Here is a 24,181-nt window from a genome sequence, read left to right on the forward strand (position 1 = left end):
GCAGCCTTTCGGGCTCTGAACAAAACAAACATGAAGATGAAAGCTCGTTTTTAATATCTCGGGTATTTTTGGTAGTGCTTTTGCACTGCTGTTTCTTATTTCTCCTATCCATTTCATGGTAATCGCATCTCAGATAGTTTAAATGCTTTCATTTTGCAAATGCTCTCCCAGGGAAACAGGAGACAGACAAGTTGTTTGAAAACCCTCAGCGTTATTCACTTTCCGGTTTTATTTAAAACTGTCAGTGCAAAAGAGCAAAGGAAAGTAGCTGTAGTGGTGAGGAGTAAATAATTCTAAACCAAACAAAAAATTCCAAATTTTGCAATACAACAGAGTAAGAACAAACTTTTCCGTTCCCAGGGCTGCACTGGGCAGAGCGGGTGATGCCTGCGCACCCCCAGCCCGGCAGGGGAAAATGCTGAAGCAGCAGCATGTCTTGACATGCATAGCGAGCTGCAAGCTTGCATTGTTTTTATACAAAAGGAAAATATTTCAAATGAAAAACTGTTCACAGAAGGAGATTTTTTGGCAGTTTCTCTTTGCAAGGACACCCATGGCACTGCAGCCGTGGCCTCTCCAGCGTGGCCAGGAGAGCCGCAGGCATAGGACCCCCAGGACGGGGCAAAGCAGCTCCTTAGCAAATATTTGTTTGACCATCTAAAAACATTTCTTTGAGGCATTATAATTTTTGTATGGGGAGATTCGTAGCAAAATCCTTCATTTCAATTCTAATACAATCAAATTTTAAGGAAGAAACGGGAATATTTGTTTCCTAGTTTGTTTTTTTTATTAGAAGAAAAAAATGAACAAGAGTAATAACTGTACACAGCCTCATATAAAAAAATACTTCAAGTCAACTCCCTTTGACTGAAATTAGACCTGAGACGGTTTAGTTTGTACAGCAGTAGACACGCAGAAAGGCTGTGCCGGAGCTGTCCTGCTGGAAAAAAGTCCACGCAGGTTCCCAGCATCAGGAGTGTCTCCACCTGGTCCCATGTTTATCACAGGAAATAATTCTGTATTTTTGTTCACCTTTTGTGCTTGCATTAAGTGGCCAAGAGCACGAAGGGATCCCACTTTGATCATGAAAAAGTCCTTGACATCCTCCCGTTGCCTGGCAGAAGAAGGTGCCGCTTTCTGCGAGGCTGCAGCAGCGCTAGAGTAAACATGAATAAAAACAGTTGTTATTATTATTGGAAGTGGCAACTAAACGCAAAGAGCATGTATTTGTTTTGTTGTGCTCGGCATCATTATTTATAGTGGTCTGAAGACAGAGGGCTGAGAAAAACAACTTCATTTTAGCAAGAGGTAACATCCACAGATTTTTACCATCACAGCGTTGGGATGCTGCCTTGGTGCCTTCCACAGCATCCCTGACAGCACAGCCTCCGGTGGCTGCTCCAGAGCCCCGCAGGCCCCCCAAAGCCCCTCGCTGCACGGTGCCGGGCTGCTCCTTTAAGCTGTAAGTAGGTCAGCAGCGGGGGTCTCGCTCCCCACGCTGACATGATCGGCAGCAATGAGGTCGCTTTCACGCTGCTCCGCTCCCGCCGCGCGCTTGTCAGGAGCCATCGCTTCCGAGCGAGGGGCCACGATCCCTGCGCCGCCCCACGCCCCCCGCCCTCGGGGGTGCCGGGGCCCTGGGGAGAGGGGTGACGGGCTGGGCGGACGTGGGGTGCTCTCCTCCCCTTGCCAGCGCAGGGGCTGCATTACCAAACCCACCACTCGTGGGAGTAAATCAAGCCCTTTGCTCATCTCCTTGGCCGGTAGCATCACTTCTCCAGTGGGGTGGCTGCCAACCATTCATTCGCTTCTTCTTCTCGTTATCTCTCCGGCTCAGCCAGGGATGTGTTCTGCATCGGAGTATTTGGGTCAGTGGGTTTCGCAAGTGTTTCCTAGAGATGGCGCAGCACATATTTAGCACTTGGCGTTTGGAGCGGGACTGGAGCCGTCCGGCCCCATGCCCGGCTTTCTGCATCCTCCCAGCTCCAGGCAGGAGTCACGGAGCTGCAGCGGGGTCTCAGGGAGGCCTCGTGCACCAGGGAGCAGGTGGGGAGAGGGCTGCAAGGGACAGACAGAGCTGGGATGTTTCTAGTCTCCTCCTGTTTTCTTTTGCACAAGGCGGAATATTTTATCTGGCTGCGTGCATCGTCCCTGAACTTAAAAATAGCTGGGTTCCTGGTGGAGTGGAGCAGTTTGCTTTTTCTAGATTTGTCACGCAGATTTCTCATTCCCCTCACACCCAGTAATTGCTCCTGGAGACAGAAGGGCGAGGGGAGGGTTTCATGCGCGGATTTGCCTGTCCCTGCACACATGCACGCCGTCAAGCACCAACGCACTCCTCCATGCTGACACCACCACATCTGCGCCAACGGTGCACAAGCACACAACTGCCGACGCAGCAGGTTTTGGCATGTAAACGTTTGCCATCTTTGCTCGGTTCAGTTCGTGAAGTTGCTCCAGTCTGAAGCATGGCATGGCACTGAAGGGGACGGTAGGTCTCAGTCCCGTTCTTTAGTAACCTGGCACCCCCGTGAGTAACCCCGCTGTGAGTAAGCCCAACGGACTGGCACAGCCAGGCTGTTGATGGGACATGCGACCTCATGTTCACAGAGCAGAGAAAGGTGCTTCAGTTGTTAAAAATAAATGGAGTTTTGGAGATGTCTCCTGAAGTTTGGTTGATTCTCCTGATATATCCCATTCTCCTTAACTTGCAAATCAGCCTGGAATTTCAGGAGAATAATCTTTCAACTGATATTTCAGGTATTTTCAGGAGTCATCTGTATCACTACCCTTCTCTGAGTGTCTCTCTTGCGGTCACCAAGAAGCAGAGGGACTGAACTCCTCGCAGCCGCAGCTGCAGCTGCAGCACTTTGGGTCGGGGACCCGTGCTGATTATTTAAAGCACGCTGGAGCATCCCCCTGCCAAAGAGGAGCCAGGGAGCAGTGGGCTTCTCCCCCCGCCCATTAGATAGCTTGCACTGCTGCACGACGCAGCCTCAGGACAGCACTCGCCCTAATTGCTCAGCCCTGGAAGGAGCTTTGGCTTTGCAGACAGATTAAGTTTGAGTTTTGGAGCTGCGGGCCAGGCTGGTTGTTTGAACAAAGTAGGATGCAATTTCTCTGTTTTTTCTCCTCTCTTGGGGAGGTCACCGCCGTCTGCTAGAGCCGTCCATGGTGATCTCGCCCAGAGGGACAGCGAGTAACAAGCACAGACAGCCTTAGAGACACAAAATCTCCTTTTTCTGCTTCTGTGCAAGGGTTACGGACAGTGACAGAACAGGGAGGAGGAGAAATACCTGAGCTCGGGCAGGGGAGCAGAGCTGTCCCCAGCAGCTGCATCCTCAGAGCAACTCCCCAGACAGAGGGTGCCTTCGAGTCGGGGTGAGCGAGGAGCAGCAGCCATTAGTCCAGGTGGATGGCACTGGTACCTGTGTGCAGCTCCCTGCCTCCTCCAGCAGCATTTATGGGACCGTCTCGCCAGAAAATGTCGGTGAAGGCGGTGGAGCAGTTTTTAGTCTGGAAGCCAGCTTTTTCTGCAGCGTGTGGAGTGAAGGGGCATTTTGTACCACACAGCCCACTGCGAACTAGCACCCTTTTCCCTTGTGCGCTGTGAAAGCTGTTTCTAGAGCACCTAGCTGGTAATGCAGAGCGTGAGCAGACGGGCTGTGCTGTTGCAGCTGCTTTGCAGCCTGGCCCATCCCCACCGCCTCACAGGCTGTCGTGCCTCTGTCGCACACACTGTGCTCTCCAGCCCTGCAGCTGCGGCGAGACAGAGATGGGTAAGGACGTGTTGATGGAAGCCCTTGCAAGGACCCACATGCAACGCCATCCTCGTAACTGAAAGCGGCATGTGCCAGACTCAGTAACCCTCTTGCTGGCCACACCTCGCAGTTGCTGCCAGAGCTGCTCTGACGTTTGTTGCCCCAGCTTCTATTTTAAAGGAATATGTTCTTCTAGCAGTGCAAAAGCCCTCTCCTGAGCTAGAAGTGATGGGAAGGCTGGTCTGTAGAGGTGCTTGCACAGGAAGCCTGTCCCTTTCCCTGGAAGCTCCGAGGTCCTGCCATGTCCCGGCACGGCAGAGCTCTGCACCCCAGAGGGGACGGCAGGACAGAGCTGTGCAGCAGCACAGCATCTTTCTTCGCTGGTGCCCAGGCATCATGTGAAGTGGAAGAAAGTCACTATGTCCCCTTGCTAAGCCCACACCTGCACCTCCCGGCTACGTCTTCCTTGACACAAATGCAGAATTTTTCCCTGCCCATATCTCCTCCAGAGCAGCAGCCCCAGCCTGCAAGCGGAGGGGCACAGGACACCTTCCCTTGGTGTGGAGTAGCAGGGGGTCTGGACCACAGTCTTTAGAGCCTCAGAGACCTGAAACTCAAGCCAGCTCCCTCCCCTTCCTTAGTCCCTGAGAAGTTTTTGCTCTCACACTGCTGGAGTGCTAAATACACGTGAACCTGGGCCCCACTTGTTTACAGGCTGGTGTGACCGGCTTCCAAAGTGCATTTATAGAGAGATCCTTGTACGTGCCGCATGTTGGTGAACTTTTCCCTTCCCCCGACTCTCCCGTCCTCCCCCCCGCGTATCTCCACCATACGGACACAGCTGAGCAGCTACTAGATATTCAGAGCCGTGAAGGTTGATAAACAAAAGTGAGATAGGACATGGCACCAGAAAGACCTCAGCTAATGGAATTTTTAAGCTACTTAATTTGGGGGCTTGTCAACCTTGACAGCAACCCTTTAATAAATGATGTGTTGTAATTCCCACCGAGTTCACTAGGTGTGGGGACCCGTGCTCCGCGGAGGGGATTCCAGCCGGCTGGAGACCCCAGCACACATGCAAGCAAACTGTGGCTGCAGGGACGATGCTGAGCGGGGACTCCGGGGTTGCAGGGGGTCTGGCTGAGCCGCGGTGCTTCCGGCAGCTATCCCAGCTGCCAGGGGGATGGAGGGACTGCTATAGCCTGCTGTTTGGCAGGGGTAGCCTTGACGAAGCGCCCGTCTGTGCAGTCTTTGGCAATGCTTTAGAGGTGCAAAGCAGCGGCAGAGGAGACCCCAAAGCCGCCTTGCCGCGGAGCTAGCGCTGGCCCCCGCTGTGCCTCGCCCCAGACGTGCAGCCTCGCTGCTGCTGCCGCCTGCTCGGCACGCATCGCCCACGGACCCCATGGAGTCCCGGCCCACGGGCTCGCCCGGGGCGAGGGAGGGAGGAAAATCCCGTTCTCCTTTCCTCGGAAGAAAACCCGATGGCATCCCTCCGTGCCAAGGAGTGCGAGTGCCATCCAGTGTCTGCCGGCGGGCAGCGGCCCCCGCCCCCGCGCGGCCCCGGCCCAAGTGCACGGAGTCCCGGGGCGGGGGGGGGGGGGTGTCTGAGTGGGTGAATGTCACCCAACCCTGTCTCTGGGGTGGCCCCCAGCCTCCAGAGAATGCGGTCCGCAGCGTCCCCACAGTGTCCCCAGAGAGCCTGGCTAAACCAAGGGGCCAGCAAGCAAACCCCCACCAGCATGGGGTGTCACCCAAAAGGTGCTAGAGCCATCAGCAGGGTGTCAGAGCTGCCCGGGCAGGGAGCCAGCAGCAGGGGTGCTGGAGGAGGCTGTGGGCAGAGCCCCCACCAACACGGCAGGATGAAGGAGCAGACCCACACCCCGTGCGACGCGGGGAAGGCGTCCCCTCCCTCTGCCGTGCAGCTGAGCCTGCTGCCAGCAGGGACAGGGGAACAAGGTCGGGCAGGGGGCACTGGGGTGAGACCCCACTGCCTGGGGCAGCATCATGGGAGGAAAGGAGGCAGCGGGGTTTCTGGACCCTTCAGCAGGAGGCTTTTCTCTGGCAAGATGCAGGCGGGGCACATGCTTAGCTGAATGCATTTAGCAGAGGATTTAATGGGTTCTGGCTGGTTCCTCATCAGTTCATTGTGGCACACACTTCCAGCAAGTGACTGAAAATTAGCTGCAGAGTTGCTCTAATCCCCATCCTGGCTGCGCCCAGCCCTGGAAGCCTTTTCCCTCTCTCGTGCCTGGATCCGCCAGCCTGCGTACGACGTGAGTGCTGCCAGGTGGGCTCAGACTCACATCTGTCGTGCACAAACCTGCCCATCCTCAGTGCTGTGGCCTTGCTGGACAAGGCTGGGCTGAGGGAGATGAGCGGTGGCACAGTGTGGTCAAGCTGTGACACCCATCACCTACCAACCCCATCGGCTCCTTTGGAGGTCGGGGTTTTTTTTGGGGGTCCTAAAGGCCATCTTCACTTCTGCTCCATGGGGAATGAACCAGAACAGCTCAGTGAAGCACCTCAGTGAAGGTGAAGCAAGAATGAGTAAAGCAGAGAGCAGGAGGTCCATGGGTTTCCCAGGGCAAGGAGGATGCTGCAGCAGCATTTTGGGAAGCAGTGAGGGGGTAGAAAACAGCACTTGCCCCTTGCGAAGGGCAGCCACGAGCACTGCCCCAGCAGGAGTGCGGAGACGAGCCTTTGACTGCTGGCGATTTGGAAGTGGCAGCAGAAGCCAGAGTTCTGCACACACTGAAGCCGCTGAGCCTCTTGGAGAAGTGAGGGGTAAGGCAGAAAGTATCCAGGCTGGGAAGGAGCCAGATGGCAGCGGTGGCGGGGAAGCAGATGGGAGATGTAAAACATCCTGCGCATCTGAGAGTGCCGAGCCCCCTGGTCCTCCAGCTGCATGGAGGGAGTCCCTGCAGCCCCGAGAGCTGGGGGCCACAGAGCTGCCAGGGCCACAGGGCCAGCGAGGAACCTGCCCTGGGGCTGGCGAGACAGCAGTGCCCAGCGCAGGCTGTGTGAGTCTCCTGCCCGTAGCTCCAGGCTCCTTCTAGCACCTCCGCCTCTCGCAGCCACCCCGCTCTGCCGTGCCCTTCTGCTGGCAGCTGGCTGTCCTTGGGAATCCTCTCGCTTTGGAAAGCCTCTTCCCATCCCCTTCCGCAGTGGCTTCGAGAGAGAAGGCAAATGCTGCTGTGCAGCGCAGCAGGGACACACAGCAAGCACGGCATCCGAAACCATCCTCCTGCACAAGCAGCCCCATCCCGCAGAGCCCCAGACCCGGCTGCTGGCCACGGCTCTATGCTCACGCGGGCAAGAGCTGTAGGGGACAGCACTGCCACCACTGCCCCCAGCTCCCCTGACCCCATCACGCAGTGGGGTCCCATGTATGGCTGAATGCGCAGGTCGATGCCCAGAGGGCTGAGCTAAGGGATTGGGAAAAGAGCCTGGGTCTTTGAGAGCCCACATGTGCAGAGGTGGTGGTAGGAGAAATACGAACAAGGGGCCTGGATGCCTGGGTGGAGGGAGAGGATAGACCCAACAAGGTGGTATAAAGCATTTAACTACTAGGACTTCCAAAGATTTGGCCTTGTCCCGCCAAAACTCAGCCATCACCTTGCAGCGCTCCAGTCCCATAAGACATAGAGGATGGGCTGGAAAAGGGTCTCCTATATCCTTGGGAACGATACCCTATACCCCAGCCCTTGGGCTGCAGGATGCAAAGCTGCCAACTTCTCATGGGTCGTTCTGTGCCTCTAGCGCTGAAGCAAAAATGTCTCCAACTAGAAGTATTCAGAAAAAATTAGCTGAAAATCCTGACTAGGTGTGAGACGGCTGAAATCACATTTTAAAGCAAATTTCTCATTTCCCAAATAACTCTTGCCTGCCTCTAGCAATGTGTGCAGGAGGCCCCCAGTCTTGTGGGAAGAGGGGAGCTGATGAAGAGCCAGAGGACCGGGTGGGATCAGCAGCACCGGGACCCGCGCCGGGCTGGGGCCAGGGCTGGGGGGCTGGGGCTGCCGGGCCAGATGGCTCCAAATGCTGTGGGGTCGCGCCGCACTTTGGTAGATCCTGCCCGGAGCCGAAATGGCCAGCTGAACTGAGCACTGAATTGCACTCTCTGGAGCTTTTTAGCCAGCAAAATTAATTTTTTAGAAGTCCCTCTATGATCTCCAGTATCTAGTGTTTGGCTGAGAAGTCAGATGGTCTCCAGCCACCCGGCCCCGCTTCCAGATGGCAGGGAAAGGCAGGGGGAAACCAGAGCCTACTCCAGCCGGGGAGGACGGGGGTGATGGGGCTGCCGCGATTACCAGTGCCTGCTGGGAGCCTGCATGAGCAGAGCAGGACAAGTGGGGACAGAACCGAACCACTTTGAGGATGAATGATGTGGACAGCCCAAAGTCTGACCTGCCACTCGGCTCCTTTGCTTTCCAGCTGTCTGGAAAGGGATAAATCCCCTTCTCACTCCAGTCTTGCAGCAGAGAGCCACTGCATGCATCGGGAGCAGCTTTTGCATGGGAGGGCAGCACCTTGCTGGGGCAAGCAGGAGAGAAGTGAGGAGAAGAGCACTGAAGCAGGGGGAGAGGACACAGGACGGGCTCGGATAGGGGCCCAGGTGTGCAGCTGGACCAGGCAGGACAGTAAAACGTGGTCCATCAGTCACAGCCCTCATTACCTCTGATTTCCCATGGGGCAAATATAAGGAGGGAGCCCAGAGAGCTGCAGACCAGGCTGAGCCCCAGCAAATTCAGGCAGGGCATGCTGCCTGCCCCTCGGGAAAAGGGGGAAGGCATTGGTCTGGGCTCCTCCATCCCCTGCACAGGAGCTGCACATCCCAACCTGCCTGCTGCGCCCTGTGGATGTGAGCCTCCTGGTGAGCCCCCATCCCCATTGCACCACCCTGCACGGCAGGAACGGGCAGCAAACCTGGTTGGAGCAGGAAATTTGGGATCTGGCATTTTTCTGCCCAGGCATGAGTACTGCTCGCTGACCTGGCAGGGAGGCAGATGCTGCTGGATAAGGGATGGTGCAGCACGCAAGGACCCCGCAGGGCTGGGTGGAGCAGTGGCGGGTGAGCTCCTGTGGACGGGAAACACTAGCACTGAGCTCTTAAAAGAAATCCAAACCCTTCATTACCAGTCGCCTCCAGCATCCAATTAGGCATTCACAAATACTTGGGACCAGGGTGGCTTAATTATAATTTCTCTTATTTCCAAGGCACAGGCACCCGGCCGGCACATCATGCACCCACAGGCTCTTCTCCGGTGTTTTTTCAGGAGCCTCACTCCCCGGGTGTTTGCTTTGCAGTCTGCAGCAGCTTTTCTCCCCTTCCTGCTGTTTGTCATAAACTTTCTGGAGATGCCAGATGGACTTTGCTCATCTTGCAAGGGAAGGGAAGGCGTGCGTGTGCTCTGGTGACGTGCCAGGCTGCCCTCTGCCATGGGGGCACAGGGGACTTTGCTGGCTCAGCCCGGGCATGGGACCATCCGCAGCCTTCCCATGGTTGCCCGGCCGGATGGCAGGCTCGATGGGAAATGCCAGCCTCTGCGTTCCCAGCCACAGTGGGTCAGAGCGCCGGGGGAAGCAAAACTTCACCAGTCCAAGCAATTACTCAGGATTTTATCATTCGAAACTAAAAACAGAGCCTATAAATAACCAGGATCTCTGTCTTAATAGCTGCATCTCAGCGTATTTTTAATTATCATTTTATGAATGGGTGCATTAGCGTATATTTAAATACTAACTTAGCCATGCTGTTAATGAGGCAGGATTGTTATAGGCCAGGTCTGGCTATATATTACGTTGGTATATACATATGCTTCGACATCACATTTAAAAATTAGCTATTTCAAGCGTAAAATTATAATTGGTTTGTCTAATAAAGGGATAAATAAATATCTATTTAACTTCATTACTGTCAAAGGCAGGAGGCTTTTCTCCATTGTCTCCTTAGGGTTTTATGGCAGAAAAGCTAATTAGCTGTAATTAGGTGGCTCCAAGGCGAATGAGGCGGCTGCAGCAGTAGTGCTGGCTGGGAATGGGGTGCCAGTGCCTTTCCCGGACTGGTGTCCTGGTCTCTGCAGGGATGGCAGCCCCACCGGCCCCATGGACGGGCTCTGCCCTCACACCCAGCTCATAGTGTTTCGCTGGGGCTGGTGCCTGTGCAGCAAGGTAGGGCAATGCACCGGTTTGCATGGTCACTTTGGGGTCCACATGTTGACTTTTACGTTTTGCTGACCAGATACCCCTTCATCATACCTTGCTCTGAGCTGGAACAGCATGTAGGGCACTGGGATCCCAAATGCTGGCCGGGACCTCCAGTCTCAGCCAGGGCTTGTTCATCCCCAGTTTGGGAGAAATCCTGCTCGAAGGCCAGTGTGCATGTCCCACACCTTCACAGCCTGGTCGGAGTGGCCCTGAAGAGCCCTTTCCTGGCCATAAAGCAGGAGGAGAAGACCCTGCCCAGCTCACCCTGTGGCCGCTTGCCAGAGACAGACCTGATCCAGGCAGGGATGCTTCGCTTCAGGACTCCGCAAGACTGGTGTTGGCAGAGGGGTTTCTGGCTGCAAGGGAGGATTTCAACGGCTTCCCCGTTTCCTCCACACGATGTTGGGTGCAAAACCTAAAGTCTCCCTCCACCCCTGTGCCTGGCAAAAACAGGTATTTGGTCAGCCTGCTCTACCTCTTTGCAGCTGCTGGGGGACCTGGGGGGGTCTCGCTGCCCCCCTGCTCCAGGCACACCACGCTCCAGCCCCTCACTTCAGCTGACAACAGCTGCCCACATGCTGATAAAGGCACCAGCCAGGACCCCATCAGCCAGAAGGCATTAAAATGTCCTTTTTGGACAGTTCCTGACCCAAGAGGAGTTGCCATCAGCCCTAATGAAACCCCAGGCATGCCAAGCTGACCTGCGGAGCCCAGCTGCGTTGCAGCCCCTGTCCAATCCCCTGCTGCTTCTGCTCCCGCTCCTTTTGCTTCCCCTCTCTCCTGCAGCTCACAGCCCAGAAACCTCCCTCCTGGCCGTCGGGAGATGGAAGAGAGTCTTGCCGGATGGCAGAGGCCCGTTGTATACAGAGATGCCTGTGTGCATGTGTATAAATTTCCTTTGCCTATGTTATTTGACACGAGGAGAGAGAGAAGCAGGCCTGACACCCGTAGCAAATCACCAAGCTGCCAACAAAATCTTTCCTTTTTTTTTTTTTTTTTTTTTTTTAAGAAAGGGAGAAAGACAGAATTTTAATAATTGCACAGCCTCCCCCTAATGATGAACGCCAGGCTGGGGGGAGCGCGCTTGCGCGGGGGGCATTAGCATGGAGGACGTTGTCTGGGTTTTGCTTATCAGTTCTGCTTGTTGAGCGTGTTCCAGGGATGGAAGAAATGCCGACAGACAGCATGGAAAATTAATTTTTAATGCCTTTTATTAGTGCTTAAGCCATTCTGAGAGGATGAAATAATCCCTGTTTAGGTGGAGTGGCAAAGGTCTTGGAGGGCTGTCAGGAGGCTGAGTCACTCCACCAGCCAAAATTATCCAAATACATCTTCCCAGTCCTCTGCAGAGGCTGAAAACCTTGGGAGCCCAATCCTTCGCACACCCTGAGATCCTGCGGCATCTTCCTGCACGGCCATTCAAAACAGGCAGAAAGTTTTCCTCCTGTGGAAGGGAGCAAAGAGCCTCGTCTGTCCCCTTCCCACCCTCCATTGCTGTGTGCCACCGCCGCCACCGCACAGCACGGTGACAAGCAGCAGCACCAGGCATGCAGGAGAGGTGATGCAGACCCCTCCAGGAGCAGGTGCAATGTCCCTGAGCAATCCTTGCAGGCGGGATGAACCAAGCCCCTCCTCACAACAGGCACCAGCTTCTGCATCCTTGCTTGCACCAAAAGCCAACCAGAAGGGCCAAAGGCATCCCCAGGTCTGCAGGTTCTCTCCCCTCCGGAGCAAAATGGAGGCAGATGGACAGGCCTGGGAAATTGCTGCCATATGTCCCCGTCCCCAGCAGCCCCAGGGCAGGCGGTCGCAGGGAGGAGACCCCGTCCCCATCCAATCCTCCCAGCATGGTCACTGCTGCCAGCGGGCTGGAGGGGCAGCTCTGCACTGGGACGGTGCCAGAGAAACAAACCCTGCCAGTGTTTCTCCATTCACCAGGCCCTGGTGAGAGCCTCTTAATGAGGAAGGAAAACAAATACATCAAGGCTCAAGGAAGGGAAGGTTTTGAAGGGAAGCGGGGTGAGCCGGCAATGAGCAGTCAGTGGCTGTTCAAAATAGATTGGTTTGCCTGGGGCCGGCACTTGCTGGGTGATCTTGGTGGTGCCATCTGGCTTCACGCTCATTACAGCATACTCATTAGTGTGGCAGGTACCTGTCAGGGCCAGGATCCGGGGGGCACAGCTGTGCCCCGCTCTCCCAGGCAGAGCCAGCAGCCACGGCTGGGCGTGCAGTGTCCCCTCGCAGGGGTCCCGCCGGCTCCACAGGGCATCCTCGTCACCGTGCGCATCCAGCCCAGGAGCGAGGTAGCCGGACTGGACAGCAGCTCCACGCTGGAGGTGAGTTCAGCTCACAAAGGTACCAACATCTGCCTGGGCTGAAACTCCCTGCGTATGCTACTTACCCAAAGCTGAACTTCCACAGGAAAATTTCAGCCAAAACAGTCCAGCCATTCCCCAGGGTAAGCAGGAATTTTTTTTTTTTCTTGACGTTAAAAACTGTCATATCTGTTCACTGAGGAATTAATATGCCTCGCGCTTGAGAGCTGAAGACTGCCCTGGCAGAAGGCTGCTCTGGTGTCAGAGATGAGATCCTGCGGGAAGGTCAGCATGGGTTCACGTAATTAAAACCTGTATCGTGACACACACTCACAAGAGGGCCAAGATAGACCTGTACAAATGACCCCTTTTGTTCTTGTAATGTATTCTTTTCTGCCATCTACTTGCCTTTCAGTGCATGTATTAAGCACCAGTAATATATTCACTGCCCACTTCTAATGAATTTTATCTCTGTGCATGCAAATGTATGTATATATATTACACACACATGCAAGTGTATCTCTATATAACGTACGTGTGCGGATATATTACACACTTGCCCCAACACCTGAGTGACCCACCTGAAGCAGGAGAGGATCTGGCTGCACAGCTTGGTGGCCAGCATGGGGCTGACGTCCCGGGGGCAATGCTCTGTGCCTGCTCCCGGCCTGCCTGTCCCCACGTCCCTGGGAGCTACGTTAGGGTAAGAGCAACATGCCTGCCCACCCCGAGCTGCTCACCTTCCCCAGCATCTCCTCCTGCATGCCCACCTCTGAGCTGCCCACCTTCCCCAGCATCTCTGCAGCTCAGACGTTCACCCTGGGATGACGGAGGAGGCAGAGGTCTCTCCCCAGGAGGAAGGAAGCTCCAGAGAGCCTCTTCACATAGTGAATTTTAACGTTTCTTTCCACATCCAGCCCAAGCACAAATCCCTTCAAAGCACCAACCCAGTGCAGCAGAACTAATTTGAAATGTCACTGAGGTCAAGCCCAGCTTCCCCAGCCATTAACCTGCCTCTCAAGCTACGCACTTCGTATTTATTTACATAGTCACATATTTATTTAAGCCTCAGATCCCATATATAGGAAGGGACGTGGGGTCTGCAGAGGGGAGGCAGCACTTTGCTTGCAGGGCCCCGAGCTGCTGCTGCCATGGGGACAGCGAGGGGTGGCTCTTCCAAGGGGCTCCGTGTCCAGAGCGCGATGGGGAGGATGAGGGGGGGATCTTTGCAGAATTGGTTGTTCCACCCCAGCTTTTCTGGCTGTGCTTTTCTTCATTTTGTTACTGTCTAGAAACAGAAAGCACAGCTTTTCCTCTCCAGGCAGATCTTTCACAGGCATAAATCAGTGTAAATTTACTCTAGTCAATGATGCTGATTTACGGGAGCTGTGAGCCCCCCTGTATTTTTCAGCCTTTGCTTCTGCTCCCTGATAGATGAGAAAGTGCAGGGACCAGGGGAATGTTTCTGCAGGTGCACTTGCTGTTAAAGTTTGGTGATTTCCCTGGTTCATGTCCTGCTTCTCAGCCACCCTGGTGGACCATGAGATGTGGAGAACATCTGGACCCAAACTCCACCAGACTCCACCTCATCTCGGTTCCTGTCCCCCTGAGCACTGTCCTTGGCATTACTGCGGCTTTGTGCTACCTGCAGGTAAAATCAGAAACCTTTTTTCCCTGCTCACTGTTGCTCTGCCCCTCAAAGCCCTCATGCCAGCCTCTCACACCCTCCACTCCCCAGGGATACAGGCCCTGCTTCTCACCTGGACCAGCCTCACTGGCATGGATGGAGACAGCCTGGTCTGCACAAGACAGCACAGGCACTGCCAGTACGTGCACCATCGTAAGCTGTTTCATGGGAGCAGAACCTCCTGAGAGCACCAGTATCTTTCTAAATGCTTTTTCCATTGGGATGTGCCAATTAGGAGATTGAAACCTCCTGCTGAGACATGCCTGGGACCAGCTGGGACTACTTATGTGTGAGTGGGTGCAGAGTGGCTCTCTGGGAAGAGGGAGACCCAGAGAGATGCTGTGGTTGCTGGAGAGGAGGGAAGCTGGGGCTGGGAAGGTCTGGCTAAGCCAACCCAGACAGGACCAGCCTATCTTTGACCCCAAGCTGCTGTGTGTAGGGAGCCGCATACCACCAGCGTGGTTTCCCCCTCACCCTGCCAAGCTCTGGCTCATATCTGGCAGGTGCTGTGCTGGGGAGGGTAGAGGAGGTGGGCTTTTCACCATTTATTCCCCATGTGGTCCCAGGTCCTGTTACCCCTGGAGCCCCAGGGGGCTGGACAGGCTGGGGAGCGCTTCTGCAGAGGGGACTGTCTCCCCATCTTCCTTCCTGCTGGGCAGTAGTGAGTGTGCATTGTGAAATACAGCCTGACCTTTCTTTTATTTTTGTTCTCATTGCTCACTTGCATGTTTAATTCAAGGCTGTGGAACTGGCTAGCCTGTGGTTTTAAAAAAAATTTTTTTGAAAGCTCTGGCAGGGTATTAAAGAAGTTTGTAGTAATTTGAAATTAGCAGGACGATCTGAGACAGATGTGAATGAGGGAAGAGGAATTTACTTGCTACATCTCCTCTTTGCTGTTGTTTAAAAGATACTAATTTGATGCTTTATTCTTAAAAGCAGGTACCTCTAGGTTAGCATAATGAAAACCCATTTCCCTCTTATGATATTCCAGCACCTTCTTCTTTTCTCGCTTTCTTCCTCTTCCAGTGTGCCCCGCTCCTGACCCACGGGGCCACCGGCACAGCGGGCATGGCGCCAGCTCCTGCAGCCTCAGCTCCTCCACCATGCCTGGCGCTGCCTCCCCGCGCACTCGCTGTCCTCCCTGGGCGCTCCAGGTGACACGGTGAGTTTGTGGCCAGCCCCATTGCCAGTGAAGCTTTGCGCTTTGGCTTTGTTTTGCTTGTGGGCAGGAGGGTGCAGCTCCCAGGGGAAGTGCTGAGTTAGCAACAGCATCATGTGTAGGGGACAAAACGGAAAGAAAAGCAATGAAAAGTGGGGCAATTCTCCTATTTCCAAGCTGATCTCTCTGGTGCAGTCAGAGGGAGGATGGGTGAAAGGATCCTCATCCTCCAGGGGTGCAGATGCTCTGTCTTCTACAGCAGCAGCTTTGGGAGTTTCATGCCCGGAGGGATGCGCTGGCTGCATAGAGCGTCTTCCCCTTCACAGGCTGTATTAGTTCGCCTTTCAAGGGTGCCCTGTAATCATAACCTGGCTTCAGAGGAGTACAGAGCTGGAGAGAGGAGGGAGGCGTGGGGCTCTTAAGGATGTTAACCTGCTGCTGCTCCTCTTAAAGGAGGCTGTGACAGGGCAGGTGAAGAGGAGCCTGGAGTGGCTGTGAGAGAGGGGAGAGGGATATCAAACCCTACCAAAACAAAAGAGAAGACAAAAGGTTTTGAGGAAAAAAGCTTCTTGTCAGCAAAGCTGTTAGTGGGCAAGATTAAAGAGCACCTGCCACGTTCCCCAAAGGTTGTGTTACTGCTCTCAGAGGTGAGGCAGGAGGGAGCCATGCGGCAGAGCTCGAAATAGCCTCACTCACCGGCCCCGTGCTGGGGCTAAAGCAGCGATGTTCTGCCTGTGCCCTTCCCTCCAAACCTGGTGATGCCTTTGTGCAAACCAGGCCTGTGCTCCCTGTGTCCTGCTCTGCTCGTGCCTCCTCCTCCATGCTTTAAAGTTCCCTCCCGTTCAGGTTTTGCAGCCCTGAGCTCTCCCTGTGCTGTGGGGTGGGCTTGAAAGGCTGTACCAGCTCATGGCCAGCCAGGAGGGCCCTCCACAGAGAAACCCATGCTTTTGGACACTCTGTAAACTGCCATGGGGCCCAGCCCCAGAGGTGGGAAGCTGGCGTGGCAGCTGGGAGCCTTTCCTCGGCACTCCTCCTCTTGGATGTGCATTGCACTGCTTGGCAGGTTTGCTCTGTTGTACGGGACTTGTGCAGAAAGCACGGCTGCCTGTGTGTGCTGGTATCTGTGGGTGTTTTACCTATTACTTCATAACATCAGATGCTCTGGCGTGTCCAGAAAGGTCATGCCTTAGGGATCCTCCACCAGCTGTGCGCAAATTCAGCCTGACATCATCATCAGGCCAGCTGGGCTCAGGCTGCCGCTGCCTTGGCTTTTCCAGCTGCTCAGAGGGAAAAGTTTCCTGAGGGGGCAGAGAGCATCCTCTTCCCCCATGTTATGGATAACAGGGCACGGGGAGGCCAATGGGAGGCATGGCACAGAGCAGATCTGTGGTGCTGCACCTCCGCTCAGACATGCTCCGGGGTTGGATGCTCTGGTGGGAGCATGGTGCAGACAGGGCTGAGCCGCTGCTCTGGTGACGCTGCATGTTATTAAGTAAACAGGGGCTGGAGCAGCCCCAGGGTCACTGGCTGGAAATGTGCAGAAGATAATCCAAAAAGGCAAGTGTCTGTCAGCTGCTCAGGTGTTAGCAGAAGTTAATGAGAGTCTCGGTGTCTGATCTCTTGCAATCAATTCCACTTCCTATCACTCTGCGAGAGGTGAATATCCATGCTGCTGTGATGTTGTTAACTCTGGGTGACGTGCTCGCTTTCAGCTTTGATGCCAAAGGAAATTGCTGGATAACGTGGCTGTGCTGCTCAAGGCAGGGCTGGGGGAGTAATGTTACTCTCCTGGATGGCCCAGCTCAAAGGGAAGGTTTCTATTAGAGGTACAATTGCCTAAGAAAACCGCTCCCTCTCCTTCCACAAAATCAAATTGCTCCTTGGTTAGGAGAAGACATGCCAAGCGATCAGGGAAGACTGATGCAGCGAGGAGCATGTGTGCTGGGGGGGGGACGCGGTGAGCTGACGGCTTGTTTACTAAAAGCAGAAGACCTGCCAATTTTTCTTCTCTGAGTGCAGGCTTGTTTACAGAGCCCTAACACAGGGAGAGGGATCCTTGCACCCGCGCTCTGCAGCTGCTGCCCTGGCACTGTCAAGGCCGTGCAGGGTGAGTACCCAGTGCCTGGCGGGATGCTTCTGCCTGCAGAAGGAGCTGCTGGGGTGGGTGGGCAGGAGGGACCTTTTCAGGGGGCACTAAAGCCTCTAGAAATCTTCCCTCATGGAGGAAGCAGCACGACAAGGAAAGGTACAACCCTAAGTTTGCTCTGATTATTTTCTGTCACTAAAACTCTGGGATGGATTTTCATTGCTCAGCATCAGTTATTGCTTTGCCAGCCTTGAAATGGGACCTGCAGGTGCTGTGATGAAGGCAGTGTGTTGTGTTTAGTTCCTATCGCCTGCTATCAAAGATGGACCCAGTGAGTTAAATTCCTGCAAGTTTCTGTAAAGCCACAGAGGGGTCACTTTACTCCCCTTGCTGCTCAATGGCATAGAGCTGGGAAGTGGGGTGAGGGAGCAGCAAGGCACCAACACAGCACTCGAGGGACAAACAAGCCCAACACAACCAAACCCACCCGGCAGGGAGGGATGGGGATGATGCTCCTCGCTGTGAGCTCTATGCAAATGTGACGAGCAGAGGAGATGTGCAACATCGCACGGCTGCGGGCTCCTTCTGAAATGCAAATCCCGACAAGGGGCCCGTTGGCGCTGACAGCAGCAGCGCCTGCCGGTACAAGACAGCCATTCTGTACACAAGCCAGCATGGATTTGCTACTGGTTACAGCTGCAGGTGACACTTGTATCTTTGATCTGAGGAGGGAAAAGCAGGCAGGCGGCTCCTGGAGCCCTGCTCAGCCCAGCCAACCGCCCCGACAGGGCAGCGAGGGGCTGCTTGGGTGGCAGGGAAAAGCTGGTAGTGACCACAAAGAGTTGGGGAGAGCATGTTTATGGAAATTGGTCACTCTTTGGGGCCGCATTGCAGTATAAAACTCGTGCTCTGAAAGAAATAGAGGATTGGTGTCCTGTCTCAAGCAGGTTACATTACCCAAGTCGTCATCTTATGACTGCATCAGGTTTTAGCTACCTTTTTTTGAGCACAGTGTTTTTACTTTAGGCTTTGAGATGTATCCCTCCTAGAAAACCAACTGAAGAGAGAAGCCTGAAGGTGGTTGTCTGGAATATGTTTGTGCCAGCAGTGTGTAACCCTTCACTGGGGGTGTCTGGAGAACCCACAGTGATGGAGGGTTCCTCCCCACCTCTAAGGTGAGCAAAGGCATCTCCCCTCTTCACCTGGAGGTGCTGACGTCTGGAGAAGGGGAACAGCCCAGAGGTGTCCCCAGTGCCAGGGACAGCAGTAGGCACAGCCCAGCCTGCTCCTGCCTGGGGTCGGGCAGAGCGAGGACTGGCCACGGGTGTCTGACACTGGCTGGGTCCCCTGTGGGGTTTGCCCCTGAGCTTTCACTGGGAGGGGGCTGCAGTGGGGAGATGCTACAGGTGGGGATGGGTGGTGGAGAGGGAACAGAAGAAATCTGGTGTGAAGGGGGGGGACTCCAAAAGATGCCTTCTTGTGTTATCCACACTTCAGGTGGCATCAGAAGCAACTACCGTGCCCATGAATGTTGCTTTGTTTTTCACTCCGAAAAGTAAAATTCCTCTCTCTAGAGCCAGAGATCCCAAAGACAGCAGGAGTGTTGACTTCTTTGCTCCTAATGGGAACAAGCTGTTCTCCAAATAGCTTCAACAACAGTGATAACAGACAACCTTGACCATTCCAAGGAAATTAGTGTGGGTTCTCACTTACCCTTATGTGTCTGGTGGCAGCAGCAAAGATGTCTCGCAGGCAAGAAAAAGGAGTGTGGCTTCGCTGCCTGCCCTCCCTTTGGGGCTCTGGGGTCCCTGCCTGCCTGGGTGGAAGCCGCAGCCCAGGCTCTGATGTGCTGGGACAGAGGGACTATAGGATCTGAAGCAGCCTAGGATAGTCTCCAGCTTGGACATAATGTCTGTACCTCCTTGGCCTTAGCTTCAGATGCTCACTTGGGGACCGCCCTAGATGAGGCTGTAGATGATGAAGCAGATCCCAGAGGGGGGCTTGCCTCACCCCCTAGCATATCATGCTTGAGAGATACTTTTTTTTTTTAACAATTAGCTTAGGTGGAAACTAGGGCTGCAGCCTCGGGAAGCCCAGGAGGGGACTGGGGCTGAGCCTGGCCCCCACCGTTCAGCCTCTGCCAGGGCTGTCCAGCCCAGGGGCTCTTCTGTGGTCTCTAACCAAGGCACCAGGGATGCTGTCCCTGTGCACGGGGGATGCTCTCTGCTGCTGACTACTGCTGCTCTGTAAGAGCCCTGCTGAACTGGCTGGTGCCTGGGTGTTGGTCAGTGCCAGAGATGGGGCAAAACTGATAGAGGTTGAAAGTTTGGACTTGCAGGATTTTCACTGACCTGTGATCAAAAAAAAAAATAACTATTTCGGTTGTAGCCTGTACTTCTTCCCTGCTGGCAGCCCAGCCCAGCTCAGAACCAGCCAGCAGAGGTGTGGGCAGACACCATGGTCACAGGACAAAGTACCTTCCCCAGGTCTCCCCAGCCAGACTTGTCCGTGATGGCTCCAGGCAGGGCCTCAGAGGAGCTCCAGCCCAGGTTTCTCCCAGTTATGGGGGGGCAACCCCAAGGGATGTGGGAATTGCTGCATTTTTGTGCTTTCTGAAACCTGTTCTTGCAAATCCCACTCTGACAGGGGCACAGAGGAGGTGACTGGTGCGACTGCTAGGATTGCAGTGGCAGAAGGCACCCATCTGTGAAGCGGAGCAGAAAGAAGCTGCTGCACAGCCTGAGCCTGCTGCTACTTTAAGTGATGCTTCTGATGTCCTTGTTTTCTCATTGCCTGAAACCTGTTTGTCTATTAGGCTGTTGCCCTTCCTCCTACCCGTGCCTGAGGAAGAGCAGATCGGGCTGCTCCGAGTCTTGCAGCTCTGCTGTTTTGCTGAGAGGAGTAAAGGGGCAGGGGAGTACTGGGTTTGTGCGCAGGCTCTTTCTGCTTTGCTTTACCCTGCAGGGTCTTGTTCCTCTCATAAGTGCATGTACTTCTCATAAGGTGCCTTGTGGCCTCAGGGCTTCTATGCTCTCGCGTCTCATGTTGCTGTGGTCTCCTTGAATGAGAGCAGTGAGGTTCAGGTTTGAAATACACGGCAATGAGCTTCATCTTGTGCTTGCTGCTGCCAAGGAGTCTGTCCCAGGGGCTCCTGCAGCCCCTCCTGCATCTCGCCCCCTTGGTTTGTGTAGTATAAGAGGCTGCAAAATCCTCTTCTCTTTACAAGCGCTTGCAGACCTGCTCTGCAGAGCCCTGACTGCCTCCCAGCACCCCGTGATCAGTGCTGGATGCCCCCAAATCACTCACTCTTGCTCGCTGAGTGGTCTAATGGAAATCCAGCCAAGATAATTTTTCTGTAGCCACAGGGTACGCAGTGCTACCTTAGATGGCACATTTCGTTTCTGCAGGATCCACGGAAGCCAAACAGCCTTCTGTCAGCTTTGGGAATTTATGAGACCTTTTCATGCCTTGGGGACCCCAGGGCCAAGCTAGCACAAGAGGAAGGGCCAGTGGATATAAATTACCATTAGCTCCACTGGCTCCGTGCTACCAGCAGAGAAACCAGCCCCTTGGCTTTGCACTCTTCCCACTGGCCGCAAGTGAGCAGCATGTGCGTCCCCCAAGCACTGGTTCTGTTTTGGGCGAACTGGGCTAGAAAGGAAGGCTGAAAAGTATGTGTGTGTGAAGGGAAAATCTCTATATATGCTCTTTATATATCTATGAGTGTGTGTGTTTATAAAAATGTTTAGCAGAAGCCAATGCTTGATCCAGCGCAACCTCCAAGTGTTAATCATAATAAATGGGAAAAGGAAATAATTGCTGTTAATAAAGGGGGAGGTGTTGCTGTGCCGGTGGGGTGTGAGTTGGTGAGTGGCTGAGCCCTGCACTTGAGCCCCCTCCTCTCCGCTCCCTCCCCAGCCTGAAGCCATCCAGGGCTGCCCTGCTGCTGCTTTTGCAGGGACAGCAGTCCCCAGGCTGCATTCGACCCCCTGCCCCACTGCTGCCTCCCACTGCGCCTGCCCCGGCACAGGCTGGAGCACCGGTGGTGGGTGCGTTGTGCCTGTCCCTGTGCAGGCAGCGCGGGAGCAGGGATCTCATTGCTGCCTGTCAGCCCTCCCTACCGACACAGCAGCCAGGGGAAGCATGACCAAGCACTGCCGGAGAGGGCTTAAACATCTCAGTAATTACACCAGCTCCCCAAAGACCGCGCTCTCTTGAACTATAGCCGTTACCCGATGATTCGTAAAGACTCTTTGGGGACTCGGAGAGGACCGTTCAGCCATAATTACCTTGGCTGCCTGCCACTGCCGGCCCGCCGTTGGGTGCCAGGGGACCGCACGGCATCGCTCCAATTAAGCAACGGGAAAGCGTGCAGCATTTGCTGCTCTCTCTGTGCTGAGATGGAGAGGGAAACATGGCCCCGGCTTGGCCAGGCCATGGGGAGCGGGGGACTTAGTGGGGGTGGATATGCCAACGAAATGCAAAGAGCACCTTTCACTTTTTCCCATTTCAGGCCCATAAACCAGGCGCTGACAGAATTATTTGGCAGGGTGCAGGCAGCAGCACAGGGCTGACTAGGTGGCCCCACAATGCCGGGTTGTCCTGCCCCATGTACTGCATGGCTCCCACAGCCCCGCAGCTCCCCCGGTTATGGGAGCATGGAGAGGAGGAGAGGGAAGAAAGGGTGTCTTGCTCTGCGATAGAAGAACGTATAATTTTATCACACATTACAGCATTTTGCCCTGGCAGCTTGTCACTGGCCAGGCTGTTAAAATTCCCTTGAAAAATGAGGGATCCATGGTAAATTACTGATTATAGGATAGGAAAGGTAATCTGGCTACGTGTGATTGATTGCCTTGATACTGCAGCGTTCGGTGCTCCAGAAAACCCCGTCAAGAGATGTAGAGATAGCACCGTGCCGTATTAACTGTACAGGCAGTAGACAGCAGCACTGGCACGCAGTGATGGGGGTATTTGGAGGCAGCAGCAAGACAGACAGGCAGAGCACAGTGCATCTGAGCAATGGCAGACGGCTACATCACCTACGAGATGAGAGGACAGACGAGAGCTGATAGTTTTTAAGGGAGCTCCGGGAGTCCTCAACATGCTTGTGTTTGGAGCGTGAATCATGCAGCAAGCTTGTCAGTTGCTGCATCCCACTCTGCCAAGTTGCTCGGGTTGTCCCCGGTCCTTCTGCTTGGGAAGGGGATGGGGACAGGGAGGCTTTGACCGCCTGTGCCGCGTCTCACTGATGCTCAAGCAGCAACTGCCAGCAGGATCCACACATTGGTCCTACCCCTTCCCCAGTGCCGCGTTTTGGGGGCAGCAAGAACAGGGGATAGGAGAGCAGAAGCTGTAGGGATTGCAATGCTTCTATGTGGCTGTTACATTGCATCCCTCCCCACCATCAAGAAGGGAGATCAGCAAGACAGCCAAATGAAATGGCATCAAAAGGAAGAGCGGACCTCTTGGAGATGTTAAAACAAGTCAGGAGTAAAAGGCACTTGTGGAAATTCAGTGTGCCGTTTCATATATTTGACCACACCAATTCTTAACAAAAGAAAACCCGGGCTCATTACATAGAAACATCAAACCAGCCAAGATAATTATCTCTAATTAGTGCTAATTTAAAAGTGAGGTCTGTTCTATAGCTGAATTGTTGCATATTTCATTAGTTCATTAGATGCTGAGCAGACAACGCAGATAAGAAAAATCAGTTCATTGGGATGATATAAATTTCATCCTTCCTTCACTAGAAACAGCTTGGGGGTCCATCTTCACAGCACAAATTATGTGCTGGGCCACATAGCCCAAACAAGCCAACCCAGATGACTCAATGGTTCATCCTCTGGGGAAAGTTCACTGAATACTGTATTAACTTTACAGAAATAAAAAAAAGAGGGAGAGAAACAAGCAGTTCATCAGTCAATGTTATTATCTTGCTGTCTCTGCAAATATCAATCAATTAATTCCAGGTCTCTTTCAGTGCCTGAGTGGGGAAGAATAATGTTGTGCACTTCAGATTCACACCCGTGAAAGCAAAAAGTCACCAAAGCAGGGAGCGGGCTCCAGCCGAGGCTGTGCCTTGGGCTGCCGAGCTGCACCCCAGCGTGACGCACGCCCCGTGTCACCTTCAGCGAGCTCTTCCCGCCCACCAGCGGTGTGAAGGAGTGCACCTCCCATGCGATTTTGTCTGTAGGGGCCAGCGGAGGATTTCCCCCACGTCAGGGCACGCTGACCACCTAACCACCTCCGCTGCCCGGCAGGCTCTGCAGAGCTCAGCTTTGCCAGAGCAAGGCTGAGGGAGGGGCTGGTCCCACCCTGGGGACCTTGCTGGGCAGGTACCGAGACCCTGGCCTGGCCTGGCCTCCTTGTAGTCAGCGTGGGAAGAAGTCTGTGACCTACGTGGTGACCCTCCAGGTTTGTGCACACCCGAGGTCTGGATGAAATGGGGGGACAGGAATTGGTCCTGTCTTGCTCCAGGCGCTCCAAGTCTATCTGCTCTGGCCCTTGGGATTTCATTCCCATGACCAGGCTTCTTCATCACCTTTTCCATCTCTTCTTCATCACCTTTTCCATCTCTTGCCAGACCGGCTTGCTCCAAAGCAGGTCCTTCCTCTGGCCACCACTAAACCTCAGGCTTCAGCCATGCCTTGCACCCTGGTGGGAAGTATCCCAGTGCCAGGGAGGGTCTCTCCCCACTGAGGGGATGGGCAGTCGGGAACCCGACTCCATGGGTTCACTTCATCTCTGATTCCCCTCCCCAGGACAGGGCTTGGCAGCCACTTCTGTTACTGGGGAAACAAACAGCTGGTTTCGGAAATTTTGAATTTTCAAATCTCTGCTTGCTGCAGAGCTGGATGCCATGGGACTTGCAGTCAGCCCAGAGGGACAACTCTGAGTGATACATGCAACGATACCAAAAAAGGACCACATAACGACAGAGATTTCTAACTCAACAGAGCT

The 24,181-nt window shown here is 54.3% G+C and overlaps 2 long non-coding RNA genes across 3 annotated transcripts; one reads left to right on the top strand and one right to left on the bottom strand.

The window, feature by feature from the left end:
- Nucleotides 1-11,335: 11,335 nt before the first annotated feature.
- LOC148056768 (uncharacterized) lies at nt 11,336-14,142 on the bottom strand. Its single transcript, XR_015702442.1, has 3 exons — nt 14,044-14,142; nt 12,370-12,558; nt 11,336-11,412 (listed from the first exon to the last, which is right to left on the bottom strand). It is a non-coding gene; the product is annotated as an uncharacterized LOC148056768 (long non-coding RNA).
- A 163-nt stretch (nt 14,143-14,305) lies between these two features.
- On the top strand, nt 14,306-20,920 carry LOC148056769 (uncharacterized). 2 transcript variants are annotated; one of them, XR_015702668.1, is made up of 5 exons: nt 14,306-14,499; nt 14,997-15,132; nt 17,161-17,236; nt 18,242-18,390; nt 19,862-20,920. It is a non-coding gene; the product is annotated as an uncharacterized LOC148056769 (long non-coding RNA). The 2 variants fall into 2 exon arrangements; XR_015702669.1 differs by having other exon boundaries at nt 14,306-14,473.
- Nucleotides 20,921-24,181: the final 3,261 nt, after the last annotated feature.

Source organism: Nipponia nippon, unplaced genomic scaffold (assembly GCF_047370975.1).
Source record: "Nipponia nippon isolate SJK-2023a ecotype South Korea unplaced genomic scaffold, ASM4737097v1 scaffold_12, whole genome shotgun sequence".
Taxonomy (NCBI): domain Eukaryota; kingdom Metazoa; phylum Chordata; class Aves; order Pelecaniformes; family Threskiornithidae; genus Nipponia; species Nipponia nippon.